Source organism: Triticum urartu, chromosome 5, assembly GCF_003073215.2.
Source record: "Triticum urartu cultivar G1812 chromosome 5, Tu2.1, whole genome shotgun sequence".
Taxonomy (NCBI): Eukaryota; Viridiplantae; Streptophyta; class Magnoliopsida; order Poales; family Poaceae; genus Triticum; species Triticum urartu.
In genome coordinates this window covers 207,993,128-208,007,364 of record NC_053026.1, presented here as the reverse complement: position 1 = coordinate 208,007,364, position 14,237 = coordinate 207,993,128, and positions in this window count along the sequence as shown.

Below are 14,237 nucleotides of genomic sequence, written 5' to 3'. Positions count from 1 at the left end.
TAAGGGAGGCTAGGTCTGCTCACCGGCCACGTACGCAACGTGCAGGTGTGCAATGGGCGATGGGCCCAGACCCCTGCGCCATAGGATTTAGACCGGCGTGCTGACCTCTCTGTTGTGCCTAGGTAGGGTTGCGACGTGTTGATCTTCCGAGGCCGGGCATGACCCAGACAAGTGTGTCCGGACAAAGGGGATCGAGCGTGTTGGGAAATGTGGTGCACCCCTGCAGGGAAGTTAATCTATTCGAATTGTCGTGATCTTCGGTAATAGGACGACTTGGAGTTGTACCTTGACCTTATGACAACTAGAACTGGATACTTAATAAAACACACCCTTCCAAGTGCCAGATACAACCCGGTGGTCGCTCTCTAACAGGGCGACGAGGAGAGGATCACCGGGTAGGATTATGCTACACGATGCTACTTGGTGAACTTACCATCTATTCTCTTCTTCTGCTGCAAGATGGAGGTTACCAGAAGCGTAGTCTTCAATAGGACTAGCTATCCCCCTCTTATTCCGGCATTATGCAGTTCAGTCCACATATGATACCCTTATTCCATTTGATACCAATGCATACATATGTAGTGTAGCTCCTTGCTTGCGAGTACTTTGGATGAGTACTCATGGTTGCTTTGTTCCCTCTTTTCCCCCTTTCTATACCCAATTGCTGCGACCAGGCGTTGGAGCCCAGGAGCCAGACGCCACCGTCGATGACTACTACTACTACTCGGGAGGTGCCTACTACTACGTGCAACCCGCTGACGACGACCAAGAGTAGTTTAGGAGGATCCCAGGTAGGAGGCCTGCGCCTCTTTCAATCTGTATCCCAGTTTGTGCTAGCCTTCTTAAGGCAAACTTGTTTAACTTATGTCTGTACTTAGATATTGTTGCTTCCGCTGACTCGTCTATGATCGAGCTCTTGTATTCGAGCCCTCGAGGCCCCTGGCTTGTAATATGATGCTTGTATGACTATTTGTAGAGTTGTGTTGTGATATCTTCCTGTGAGCCCCTGATCTTGATCGTACACGTTTGCGTGTATGATTAGTGTATGGTAAAATTGGGGGCGTCACATTTACATTGAGTATGACTATGTCTAGATCTCTTTTAGCATGAATTACAATGTTTAGTCAGTCCTTGATCTTCAGAGGTGCTCTGCATTTATGTTTTGCAGTCTCAGAAAGGGCTAGCGAGATACCATCTTATTATATCATATTATGATTGTTCTGAGAAAGTGTTGTCATCCGAGATTTATTATTATTGCTCGCTAGTTGATTATGCCATTGATATGAGTAAACATGAGACCTAAATGTTATTGTGGATATGGTTAGTTCATAATCTTTGCTGAAAATTTGAATGTTGGCTTTACATATTTACAACAACAAGAGCAAACAGAGTTTGTAAAAGTTTCTCTTTATCACTTTCAGTTTGTCAACTGAATTGCTTGAAGACAAGCAAAGGTTTAAGCTTGGGGGAGTTGATACGTCTCCATCGTATATACTTTTCCAAACACTTTTTCCCTTGTTTTGGGCTCTAACTTGCATGATTTGAATGGAACTAACCCAGACTGACGCTGTTTTCAGCAGAATTGCCATGGTGTTATTTTTGTGCAGAAATAAAAGTTCTCGGAATGACTTGAAAATCAACGGAGAATATTTTTGGAATATATAAAAAATACTGGTGAAAGCATCAAGGCCAGGGGGGCCACACCCTGTCCACAAGGGTGGGGGCGCGCCTACCCCCCTGGGCGCGCCCCCTGCCTCGTGGGCCCCCTGGTGCTCCACCAACCTCAACTCCGACTATATATATTCACGTTCGGGGAGAAAAAATCAGAGAGAAGGATTCGTCGCGTTTTATGATACGGAGCCACCGCCAAGCCCTAATCTCTCTCGGGAGGGCTGATCTGGAGTCCGTTCAGGGCTTCGGAGAGGGGAGGGGAAACCGTCGCCATCGTCATCATCAACCTTCCTCCATCACCAATTTCATGATGCTCACCGCCGTGTGTGAGTAATTCCATCGTAGGCTTGCTGGACGGTGATGGGTTGGATGAGATTTATCATGTAATCGAGTTAGTTTTGTTAGAGTTTGATCCCTAGTATCCATTATGTTCTGAGATTGATGTTGCTATGACTTTGCTATAATTAATGCTTGTCACTAGGGCCCGAGTGCCATGATTTCAGATCTGAACCTATTATGTTTTCATGAATATATGTGAGTTCTTGATCCTATCTTGCAAGTCTATAGTCACCTATTATGTGTTATGATCCGTTAACCCCAAAGTGACAATAATCGGGATACTTACCGGTGATGACCGTAGTTTGAGGAGTTCATGTATTCACTAAGTGCTAATGCTTTGGTCCGGTCTCTATTAAAAGGAGGCCTTAATATCCCTTAGTTTCCAATAGGACCCCGCTGCCACGGGAGGGTAGGACAAAAGATGTCATGCAAGTTCTTTTCCATAAGCACGTATGACTATATTCGGAATAGATGCCTACATTATATTGATGAACTGGAGCTAGTTCTGTGTCACCCTATGTTATAACTGTTGCATGAGGAATCGCATCCGACATAATTATCCATCACTAATCCATTGCCTACGAGCTTTCCACATATTGATCTTTGCTTAGTTACTTTTCCGTTGCTACTGTTACAATCACTACAAAACCAATACTATTACTTTTGCTACCGTTACTGCTACTATCATATTACTTTGCTACTAAATACTTTGCTGCAAATATTAAGTCTTTCATGTGCGGTTGAATTGACAACTCAACTGTTAATACTTGAGAATATTCTTTGGCTCCCCTTGTGTCGAATCAATAAATTTGGGTTGAATACTCTACCCTCGAAAACTGTTGCGATCCCCTACACTTGTGGGTTATCAGTGGCGTACCGCAAAACGGAGGAAACGGACTTCTCTTCGACCTCCTACGATCGAAACGGGGGTCCTGTTCATTGGGAGGGGTGTGGCGTACCGCAAAACGGGACTCCACGGGCTACTGTTCATCCACTGTCGACTTCCTCCAATCTCTACCTGCTACTGTTCATCCACCGTCTCCAGCCTCCACCAGACACTGTTCATGCAAGGGCTACTGTTCATCCAGCCTCCACCGGCTTCAGTTCAACCAGCCTCCATGGGGTCCTGTTCATCCACCCCAACCGACTGGGGTGTGTGGCGGCCTCCTTGGGCTCCTGGTCATCCAGTAGCAACCGCATACTATATACCACGGGGTCATGTTCATCTAGCGTCAACCACCTATACATACGGTCGGGGTCCTGTTCATCCAACCCCCCACCGGGAACTATTCATCCACAGCCAACCCAACAAGCTCGACTCACACCACGTCTTGACTCGTTCTACGTATCGCGCGCGCGGCAGCAATGGGCACTGTTCATCCAGAGGCAACCCAACGGGCTAGCTATGTCTCGCACGGGGGTTCGATCGGCTTCAGTAAGCATGCAGCAGCAACGATCGATCGGGTTCAGCTAGCAGCGTAGGAGTCTTGGTTGGGTTCAGTTAGGAGCGAAGGGATCGATCGATCGGGTTCAGTACGTAGCGGCAGGAGATCGCTCGGGTTCAATTATAGCGACATGGCTCGCACCACGCGCGCGTACGAGAGAAACATGCAAACCCCACTGCATCGCTCGACCTCGACCACCCACCGTAACCGGGAACTCCCCGATATTTTCCTCTCCCTCGCTTCTACAACAATTTTCTCCGTCATGGACGACCCAAAGAATGTCACGCAGGTGCGCCTTCGGCCCGCCCAGGACAAAAGGCACATTTTTCTGTCATGATTGTTTGTCATAGAATTAGGAGCACACCACATCTACGATGATACCGGGTTTTGTCATAATTACTGTCATAGAAGTGTCATAAGCATGACAAAAAAAATCATCCGGCCCAAAATGTCATGGATGTGTCTTTTTTTGTAGTGCCACCAACTCTAGGACAATATCATATCATGCTATGTCTTAACTATGAACAATGCATATTATGTTCATATTATTTAAATCGTGTCTCTTTATTAACCAAACTGAAATGGGATATATTGAAAGTACACTCACCATCGATGCTTATACATTCTTTAGCACTACATGTATGCTTGTGTTCTTCACTTGTAATCATGTGGTGTGGTGAAGCTGGTCACTCCTGAACAATGCCATTTCCTGCCATGTCTTAACTGTGAACAATTTTTATTCTATTTTAATCCAGGTCTCTTTATTTGCCACTAAGAAATGGGACGAATCAACAACATTGTTGCTTATATGTGCAAAGCATGTTATCTGTCTGCTTTTTATGTTTCATGGTGATATCACTAACGCCAAGAACTGCCATTGATGCTATGCAACTAGAGTTGGATACAAGCGTCAAACAAGTGCAGTCACCAGCTTGCTTGGCTGCTTGCGCTGCAGCTCCTAGGCAGGGCTAACCTTTCTTGAATTGTGTTGAAGAGCTATCAGTTTTGTATATTATTTTAGGCGGCGTGTTTATTTGCACTAGTGGAAACCTTTTATGCTCAGTGTATGAATCTGCTATCTGGTTGCGCTTTATTATTGTTGGCAGGGAACTTTTATGCCAAGTGCATGTAATATGCAGTAATTTCTTTGTTGTATAGTATAGGTATATTCTTCGTCATGATCTTGTAATTTAATATCTATATATGTTGTCGTCGCTCCCTAAAAAGGTCGTAAGCTTTGACAAAGCGCAATGGGCCTAAACATTCGGTTTATTATATATAAAAATCATGGTACTAAAACTGGTCGGCCTGCCAATCACTGTGAATGGGACTAAAAGTGGGCCTACAATCATGTCAGCCAATAGCAGGCCTAGATGTAAACTCACCAACTATTAGTTCGGGCCTTTAACAGGCCGAGTAAACTAGTTGTCTAAGTTGGGCCAAAAAATAGAATGGGCTTTAAACAGTCTAAAAAGTAGATGGCCCAACCACAAAACGGGCTGTTAACAGGCCAAAATATGTGTCAGGCCACAACTGGCCCAATAAAATTATGGGTCGTAAGCAGGCCAGTTGCAAAGCGAGCCATCATTAGGCCTAGTTATCTCACAGGCCATTAATGGGCCAATAGTCAGGTTGGGCTAAAATGTATCCACAAAGACTACGGGCCTTTAAGAGGCCAAAAGTTACTTCGGCCCAGAAATACGCCCACATGAAGCACATGTCATTAAATGGCCAAAAGTGCAACCGGGCCGACAATGGCCCATATCTACCAATGGCCATTAACAAGCTGAACTATTACATGGGCCTTTAAGAGGTTGTAGTTAAAATGGGCCCCCAATGGGGCCGAGAGCACCATACTGTTATATATGGGTCGTAATTTGGCCCAAAATATGTCAGGCAATTAATGGGTCGGATCCGATATGGGTCGTCAGTTGGGCCAAAACATGGTAGATTGTTAACGGGCCGGATTTGATGTGGGCTGTCATTCAGCCCAAAATGTGACAGACATCTAATGGTCCGGATCATATGTGGGCCATAATCTCGCCCAAACCATGGCAGGCTTTTAATGGACCGGTCTAGTAGAGTATGACAAAATCTTGTGGGCCCTTTGCTGGGCCGACCTTTTTATCTTAAATGGGCTACTGTTGGGCCATACCACATGCTGGTGCAATGATAGGCCCCTTATGTTTTGGAGTTTGTTGACATAAACAATATGGGACTTATGTGTTTGCTAGAGCACACAGAGTAACAGGTCCCTGAGATGTCCAGGAGTTTGATGCAAACGACGAAGATATTCTCCCTGCGTTGCAGCGAACGTTATCACCGAAGATGATGCCAAACAAGAGTGACCCCTAAAATTGATGAAGTTCAAGCAATTGGTTCGTTTTCTGTTTGAAGAAAGTGACTGCGTTCGAGGAAGAATCAACACAAAGTGAAGATGTAGCATTTGTTTCATTGTTCTTCTTTTTTTCATTGACCTTGATGCCATAATCCTTCAGTGTATGCTTCATCCACAATAACTGAGTGCAACAAGAGCCAGCAGCAATATATTCAGCCTCAGTCGTAGATAGAGAAACACAATTCTGCTTTCTTGAAGACCAACAAACCAAAGATCTACCGAGGAAATGACATGTCCCTGAGGTAGATTTCCTATCAACCAAGTCACCAGCCCAATTTGAGTCTGAATATCCAATAAGATCAAACCGTGCTCCCTTAGGATACCATAAACCTAAGGTGGGGGTGTGAGCCAAATATCAAAATGCTCTTGACCGCTTGGTAATGCGATTCTTTCGGTGCAGCTTGATAGCGGGCACACATGCAAACACTCAACATAATGTCAGGTTTGGATGCACATAGGTAAAGAAGAGATCCAATCATCGAACGATGGGCTTTTGGATCATAATCCTTACCGTACACATATGTAGCTAGCTTACCATTTGTGGGCATTGGAGTTTTATAGCCCTTCATTTTGGAATCTTGCATTTTGAACTTCTTCAGGCACTCCTTCAGATATTTTTCCTGAGAAATGAAGATGGCATTCACTTGTTGACGTATTTGCAGTCCGAGAAAGAATTTGAGTTTACCCATCATGGACATTTGATATTTATCGGACATCATTTTCCTGAATTCTAAGCTGCAAGCATTGTTAGAACAGCTAAGCATAATATCATCCACATAGATTTGACAAACGAATAAATCATTGTCGACAGCACGAGTGAAAAGTGTGGGATCTGTGGATCCTAGTTTGAACCCCTTGTCAAGCAAAAACTTCTTCAGGGTGTCATACCAATCTCTACGGGCCTGCTTTAGCCCATATAAGGCTTTCTTCAACCTGAAAACTTTGTTAGGAAACTCAGGGTGTTCAAAGCCAGGTGGTTGTCTAACATAAACTTCCTCATCTTTCACCATTGAGGAAAACACTTTTCACATCCATTTGATACAGAAGGATATCATTGTAATTTGCATAAGCAAACAAAATGTGAATTGCCTCAAGGCATGCAACAGGAGCATATGTTTCACCAAAATCGATGCCTTCTACCTGTGTGTACCCCTACGCAACAAGTCGTGCTTTGTTTCTTACCACAATACCATTTTCTTCTAGCTTGTTGCGGAAGATTCATTTCGTGTCGATTATATTGTGCCTCTTGGGATCCGGTTTGTCAACCAGTTCCCATACATCATTTAATTCAAATTGCACCAACTCCTCTTGCATGGCATTTATCCAATCTGGATCATTCATGGCTTGTTCATATTTGGTAGGTTCTGCCAACGAAACAAAAGAGAAAGTGCCACAGTAGTTATCCAAACGAGTGTGCGAACGAGTTGTGGGTCAATAACCTGGATTCTCAAGTTCATCGATAATTAGTGAGGGATCAACTCGATTTGCCACTCGAGGATGGGCATTTTCTTCGTGATGGTCATCATAATCAGCATCTGCATTTGTATCATCATTTCCTTCAGGATTGCCATTTTGATCGGCATTTGTGTTCTGATTGCCATTTCCATTTGGAGGAGCATTTGCTTCGGCAGAGGCTTCACGAGTTCTGCTTCGAGTCATAGGAGCATCATCATCGGATGACTCGGGTGCATTTCAACAGGCTTGACACTTCCAATGGCCATTTGTCGAATTGCGTCCGATATCAGGGGTTCATCTAACACATTTGGCAGGTTCTCCTTTTGAGAGTCGTTAGATTCATCAAACTGCACATTTACCATTTCCATAACTTTCATGTGGTGAGAGTTATAGACTCCATCCGTATGCTAGTTTGAGCCATAATCAAGAAGAAAACCTTCATGTGCCTTAGGTGCAAATTTTGAAGAATGATTCATATCAAGAATATAGCAGGGTGCACCAAAAACACAAAGATAAGAAACATTTCTTTTCTTGCCAGTGATAAGCTCATATGAAGTTTTCTTAAGGAACTTGTGAAGATAACATGACAAGCAGTGTTAATGGCATCAGCCCAGAAACAAATGGCGGTTTCATACTCACTGAGCATTCTTCTTGCCATTTCAATGAGAGTTCAGTTCTTCCGTTCAACAACACCATTTTGTTGAGGAGTGTAAGCAGAAGAGAACTCATGAATGATACCATGATCATCGAGAAATTCAACAATGTGAGTATTCTTGAACTCGGTTCCATTGTCACTTCTAACATGCTTAATTCGCACATCATGTTCATTCTTAGCCTTCTTGGCGAAACTTTTGAAGATATCTTGAGTACAAGTCTTGTCTTTGAGGAAGAATACCCATGTGTATCAAGAGAAATCATCAACAATAACCAGACCATAATGATTGCCACCGAAGCTTGCATAATTTTGAGGACCGAATAAATCCATATGAATAATTTCCAGTGGTCTTGTCGTGGTCATGACTGTCTTTGATGAATGATGCTTCTTAGCCAATTTTCCAGCTTCACAAGCAGCACAGACACGATTCTTGTCGAATTTTACATCAGGAATGCCATGGAGATGATTTTTCTTCACCAAAACCCGCAAATTTCTCATACCTGCATGAACAAGTCTACAATGAACTACTCACACATCATCGGAGAAGCACCAATGAGGATGATGAACCCCTCCGTGATGGTGTCTAGATTGGATCTGTGGTTTCTAGAACTTGTGGTGGCTGGGATTGTGTTTCGTCGACTCCCCTAGGGAATATTGGGGTATTTATAGAGCAAAGGGGTTGTGCGGGAGGCCACCAAGGGTTGTGCCCCCCTCGGGGCACCCCTCTGGTATTTATGTGGCCCATCCTGTGTCTTCTGGCCCAAAAAAATTCTCCAAAAAGTTTCGCTACGTTTGGACTCCATTTGGTATTGATTTTCTGCGAAGTAAAAAACAAGCAAAAAATAGCAACTGGCATTGGTCACTATGTCAATAGGTTAGTCCCAAAAAATGATATAAAGTTGCTATAAAATGATTGTAAAACATCCAAGAATGATAATATAACAACATGGAACAATCAAAAATTATAGATACGTTGGAGACGTATCAGCAACTTCTTGCTCTACTGGTCAGGGTGAGGATAACCCGAACAAGCCCCTCAAAGGATTATTCTCCATAGTAACAAGTGATGGTAAATTTCAGCACGTAATATAAATGTTTCCTTACCAAATTCCACTTACCAAAGGCGCTTGACTTCCCGACAACGGCGCTAGAAAAGAGTCTTGATGACCCACATGTATAGGGGATCTATCGTAGTCCTTTCGATAAGTCAGAGTGTCGAACCCAACGAGTAGCAGAAGGAAATGACAAGCGGTTTTACCCCGGTGTTGCCAATAACCTGACAGTCATGAGCCACGCATGGTTGTGCGATCAGCTCTTCCACAAGGCCGGCACCTTCCACTTACCAGCAAGGATTGTACTGCTGCATATAAACTCTGCGTTGGACCAGATCCTCAAGTGGATGCTGGACTGCAATGCCAATGGATTCAAGGTAGACTAGGTGCTGCCCATCTTAGAGGACGAAGTGAACTGGGCTTCAAACTTAGTGGAGAGGGCCACCAGGAAGGAGACTGATACGTCCATTTCGCATGATGCTTTTATATTGATATTTATTGCATTATGGGTTGTTATTACACATTATGGTACAATAATTATGCCTTTTCTCTCTTATTTTACAAGGTTTACATGAAGAGGGAGAATGCCGACAGCTGGAATTCTGGACCAAAAAGAAGCAAATCTGATAGACCTATTCTGCACAACTCCAAAAGTCCTGAAAATTTACAGAGAATTATTTTGGAATATATAAAAAATATATGCAGAAGAAAATACCAGAGGGGATCCACCAGGTAGCCACAAGCCTGGGGGCATGCCCTACCCCCTGGCGCGCCCCCAGCGCTTGTGGGCCCCCTGGCAGGTCTCTGGTGCCCATCTTCTGCTATATGGAGGGTTTTGACCTGGAAAAAATTATAAGGAAGCTTTCGGGATGAAGCGTCGCCGTCTCGAGGCGGAACCTGGGCAGAAGCAATCTAGGGCTCCGACGTAGCTGTTCTGCCGAGGAAACTTCCCTCCGAGAGGGGGAAATCGAAGCCATCATCATCACCAATGACCCTCTCATTGAGATGGGGTCAATCTCCATCAACATCTTCACCAGCACCATCTCCTCTCAAACCCTAGCTCATCTCTTCTATCCGATCTTTGTCTCAAAACCTCAGATTGGTAACTGTGGGTTGCTAGTAGTGTTGATTACTCCTTGTAGTTGATGCTAGTTGGTTTATCTGGTGGAAGATCATATGTCCAGACCCTTACTGATATTCAATACCCCTCTAATTATGAACATGAATATGCTTTGTGAGTATTTATGTTTGTTCCTGAGGACATGGGAGAAGTCTTGTTATAAGTAATCATGTGAATTTGGTATTCATTCGATATTTTGATGAGATGTATGTTGTCTTTCCTCTAGTGGTGTTATGTGAATGTCGACTACATGACACTTCACCATGATTTGTGCCAAGGGGAAGGCATTGGGAAGTAATAAGTAAATGATGGGTTGCTAGAGTGACAGAAGCTTAAACCCTAGTTTATGTGTTGCTTCGTAAGGGGCTAATTTGGATCCACATGTTTCATGCTATGGTTAGATTTATTTTAATTCTTCTTTCGTAGTTGTGGATACTTGCAAGAGGGGTTAATCATAAGTGTGAGGCTTCTCCAAGTAAGGACAACACCCAAGCACCAGTCCACCCACATATCAAATTATCAAAGTAACGAACGCGAATCATATGAGCATGATGAAAACTAACTTGACAATAATTCTCATGTGCCCTCGCGCTTTGCTTTATATAAGAGTTCGTCTAGGCTTATCCTTTGCTACAAAAAGGATTGGGACACCTTGCTGCACCTAAGTTACACTTGTTACTTGTTACCCGTTACGAATTATCTTATCACAAAACTATTTGTTACCGATAATTTCAGTGCTTGCAGTGAATACCTTGTTGAAAACTGCTTGTCATTTCCTTCTGCTCCTCGTTGGGTTCGAAACTCTTACTTATCGAAAGGACTACGATAGATCCCATATACTTGTGGGTCATCAAGACTCTTTTCTTCCACCATTGTCGGGGAGTGAAGCGCCTTTGGTGAGTGGAATTTGGTAAGGAAAAAATTATATTAAGTGCTGAAATTTACTGTCACTTGTTACTATGGAGAATCATCCTTTGAGGGGCTTGTTCGGGGTATCTTCACCTCGACCGGTAGAGCAAGAAGTTGCTCCTCAACCTAATGCACCTGCTGAAAAATAGTTATTATGAAATTTCTTCGTGTATGATAAAGAAACTGCTACTAATCCTTACGAGGAGATGGAACACTACATCCTAATATGCATCTAATCTATGTGGATGAAGTTTATGGATTATTTAAGCTTGCAGGTTTGCCCGAGGATGACATCAAGAAGAAGGTCTTCCCTTTATCTTTGAAGGGAAAGGCATTGAAATGGTATAGGCTATGTGATGATATTGGAGCTTGGAACTACAATCGATTCAAATTGGAATTTCATTAGAAGTTTTATCCTATGCATCTGGTTCATCGTGATCGAAATTATATATATAATTTTTGGCCTCGTCAGGGAGAAAGTACCGCTCAAGCTTGGGGGAGGCTTAAGTCAATGTTATATTCATGCCCCATTGATGATCTCTCAAGAGAAATTTTTATTCAGAATTTTTATGCTCAACTTTCTCGTAATGATCAATCCATTCTAGATACTTCTTTTACTGGTTTCTTTTATAAAGAAGACTATTGAATTCAAATGGGATTTCTTGGAAAGAATTAAACTCGACTCTGAAGATTGGGAGTTTGAGAAGGTAAGGAGCCAGGTATAAACCATAAGTTTGATTGTGTTAAATCTTTTATGGATACCGATGCTTTTCGTGAATTTAGCACTAAATATGGACTTGACTCTGAGTTAGTAGCATCTTTCTGTGAATCATTTGCTACTCATGTTGATCTCCTTAAGGAGAAGTGGTTTAAATATCAATCTCCCATTGAAGTGAAAGTAGTAGAACCTATTAAAGCTGAAGAAACTATTACTTATAATGTTGATCCAGTTTTCCTACTGCCTATATTGAGAAACCACCCTTTCATGTTAGGATAAAAGAACACGCTAAAGCTTCAGTTGTGGTTCCTAGGAGTTATACTAGAACACCTATACCCCCTGAACAAATTAAAGTTGAACCTAGTATTGCTATGGTTAAAGATCTCTTGGTCCATCATATTGATGGGCATGTTATTTATTTCTGTGATGAAGCTGCTAGAATTGCTAGACCCGATAATAAAGATAAACATAGACCTGTTGTTGGCATGCCTGTTGTTTCTGTTAAAGTAGGAGATCATTGTTATCATGTCTTATGCGATTTGGGTGCTAGCGTGAGTGCAATTCCCTTTACTTTATATCAAGAAATTATGAATGATATTGCACCTGCTGAGATAGAAGATATTGATGTTACTATTAAGCTTACCAATAGAGATACTATATCACCAATTGGGATTGTTAGAGATGTCGAAGTCTTGTGTGGGAAATTAAAATACCCTACTGATTTTCTAATTCTTGGTTCCCCACAAGATGATTTTTGTCCCATTATATTTGGTAGACCTTTCTTGAACACCGTTAATGTTAAGATAGATTGTGAGAAAGAAACTGTTAGTGTAAGTTTTGGGGATGTGTCCCATGAGTTTAATTTCTCCAAATTTCGTAGACACCCCCATGAAAACGAATTTCCTAGTAAAGATGAAATTGTTGGTCTTGCTTCTATTGTCGTGCCTCCTACTGATCCTTTAGAACAATATTTGCTAGACCATGAAATTGATATGTTTATGAATGAAAGAAAGGAATTAGACGAGATTTTCTTCAAACAAATGCCTGTTTTGAAACACAATTTGCCTGTTGAGACTCTTGGAGATCCTCTACCACCCAAGAGTGATCCTGTGTTTGATCTTAAACAATTGCCTGATACTTTGAAATATGCTTACCTCAATGAAAAGAAGATATATCCCTTTATTAGTAGTACTAACCTTTCAGAGCATGAGGAAAAGAAATTATTAAAAACTCTGAAGAAGCACCGTGCCGCTATTGGATATACTCTGGATGATCTTAAGGGCATTAGTCCCACTCTATTTCAGCATAAAATTAATATGGAGCATGATGCTAAACCAGTTGTTGATCATCAACGACAGTTAAACCCTAAAATGAAAGAAGTGGTAAGAAATGAAATATTAAAGCTTCTATAAGCAGGTATAATTTATCCTATCGCTGATAGTGGATGGGTAAGTCCTTTTCATTGTGTCCCTAAGAAGGGAGGTATTACTGTTGTTCCCAATGATAAGAATGAATTGATCCCACAAAGAATTGTTACAGGTTATAGAATGGTAATTGATTTTAGAAAATTAAACAAAGCTACTAGGAAAGATCATTACCCTCTACCTTTTATTGATCAAATGCTAAAAAGACTATCAAACATGCACACTTTTTCTTTCTAGATGGTTATTCTGGTTTCTCTCAAATACCTGTGTCACAAGAGGATCAAGAAAAAACTACTTTTACATGCCCTTTTGGTACTTTTGCTTATAAATGATTGCCTTTTGGTTTATGCAATGCACCTGCTACCTTTCAAAGATGTATGGCTGCTATATTCTCTGACTTTTGTGAAAAGATTGTTGAGGTTTTCATGGATGATTTCTCTGTTTACGAAACTTCTTTTGATGATTGTTTAAGCAACCTTGATCGAGTTTTGCAGAGATGTGAAGAAACTAATCTTGTCTTGAATTGGGATAAGTGCCACTTTTTGGTTAATGAAGGCATTGTCTTGGGGCATAAAATCTCCAAAAGAGGTATTGAGGTGGATAAAGCTAAAGTTGATGCTATTGAAAAAATGCCATGACCTAAAGATATTAAAGGTATAAGAAGCTTCCTTGGTCATGCTGGTTTCTATAGGAGATTTATTAAAGACTTCTCTAAAATTTCTAGGCCTCTCACTAATCTCTTACAAAAAGATGTCCCATTTGTTTTTGATGATGATTGTGTAGAAGCACTTGAAATACTTAAGAAAGCCTTGATCTCTGCACCTATTGTTCAACCACCTGATTGGAACTTACCCTTTAAAATTATGTGTGATGCTAGTGATTATGCTACTGGTGTTGTTCTAGGACAAAGAGTCGATAAGAAATTTAATGTTATCCATTATGCTAGTAAAACTCTAGACAATGCTCAATGAAATTATGCTACCACTGAAAAGGAATTTTTAGCGGTTGTGCTTGCTTGTCATAAGTTCAGGTCTTATATTGTTGATTCCAA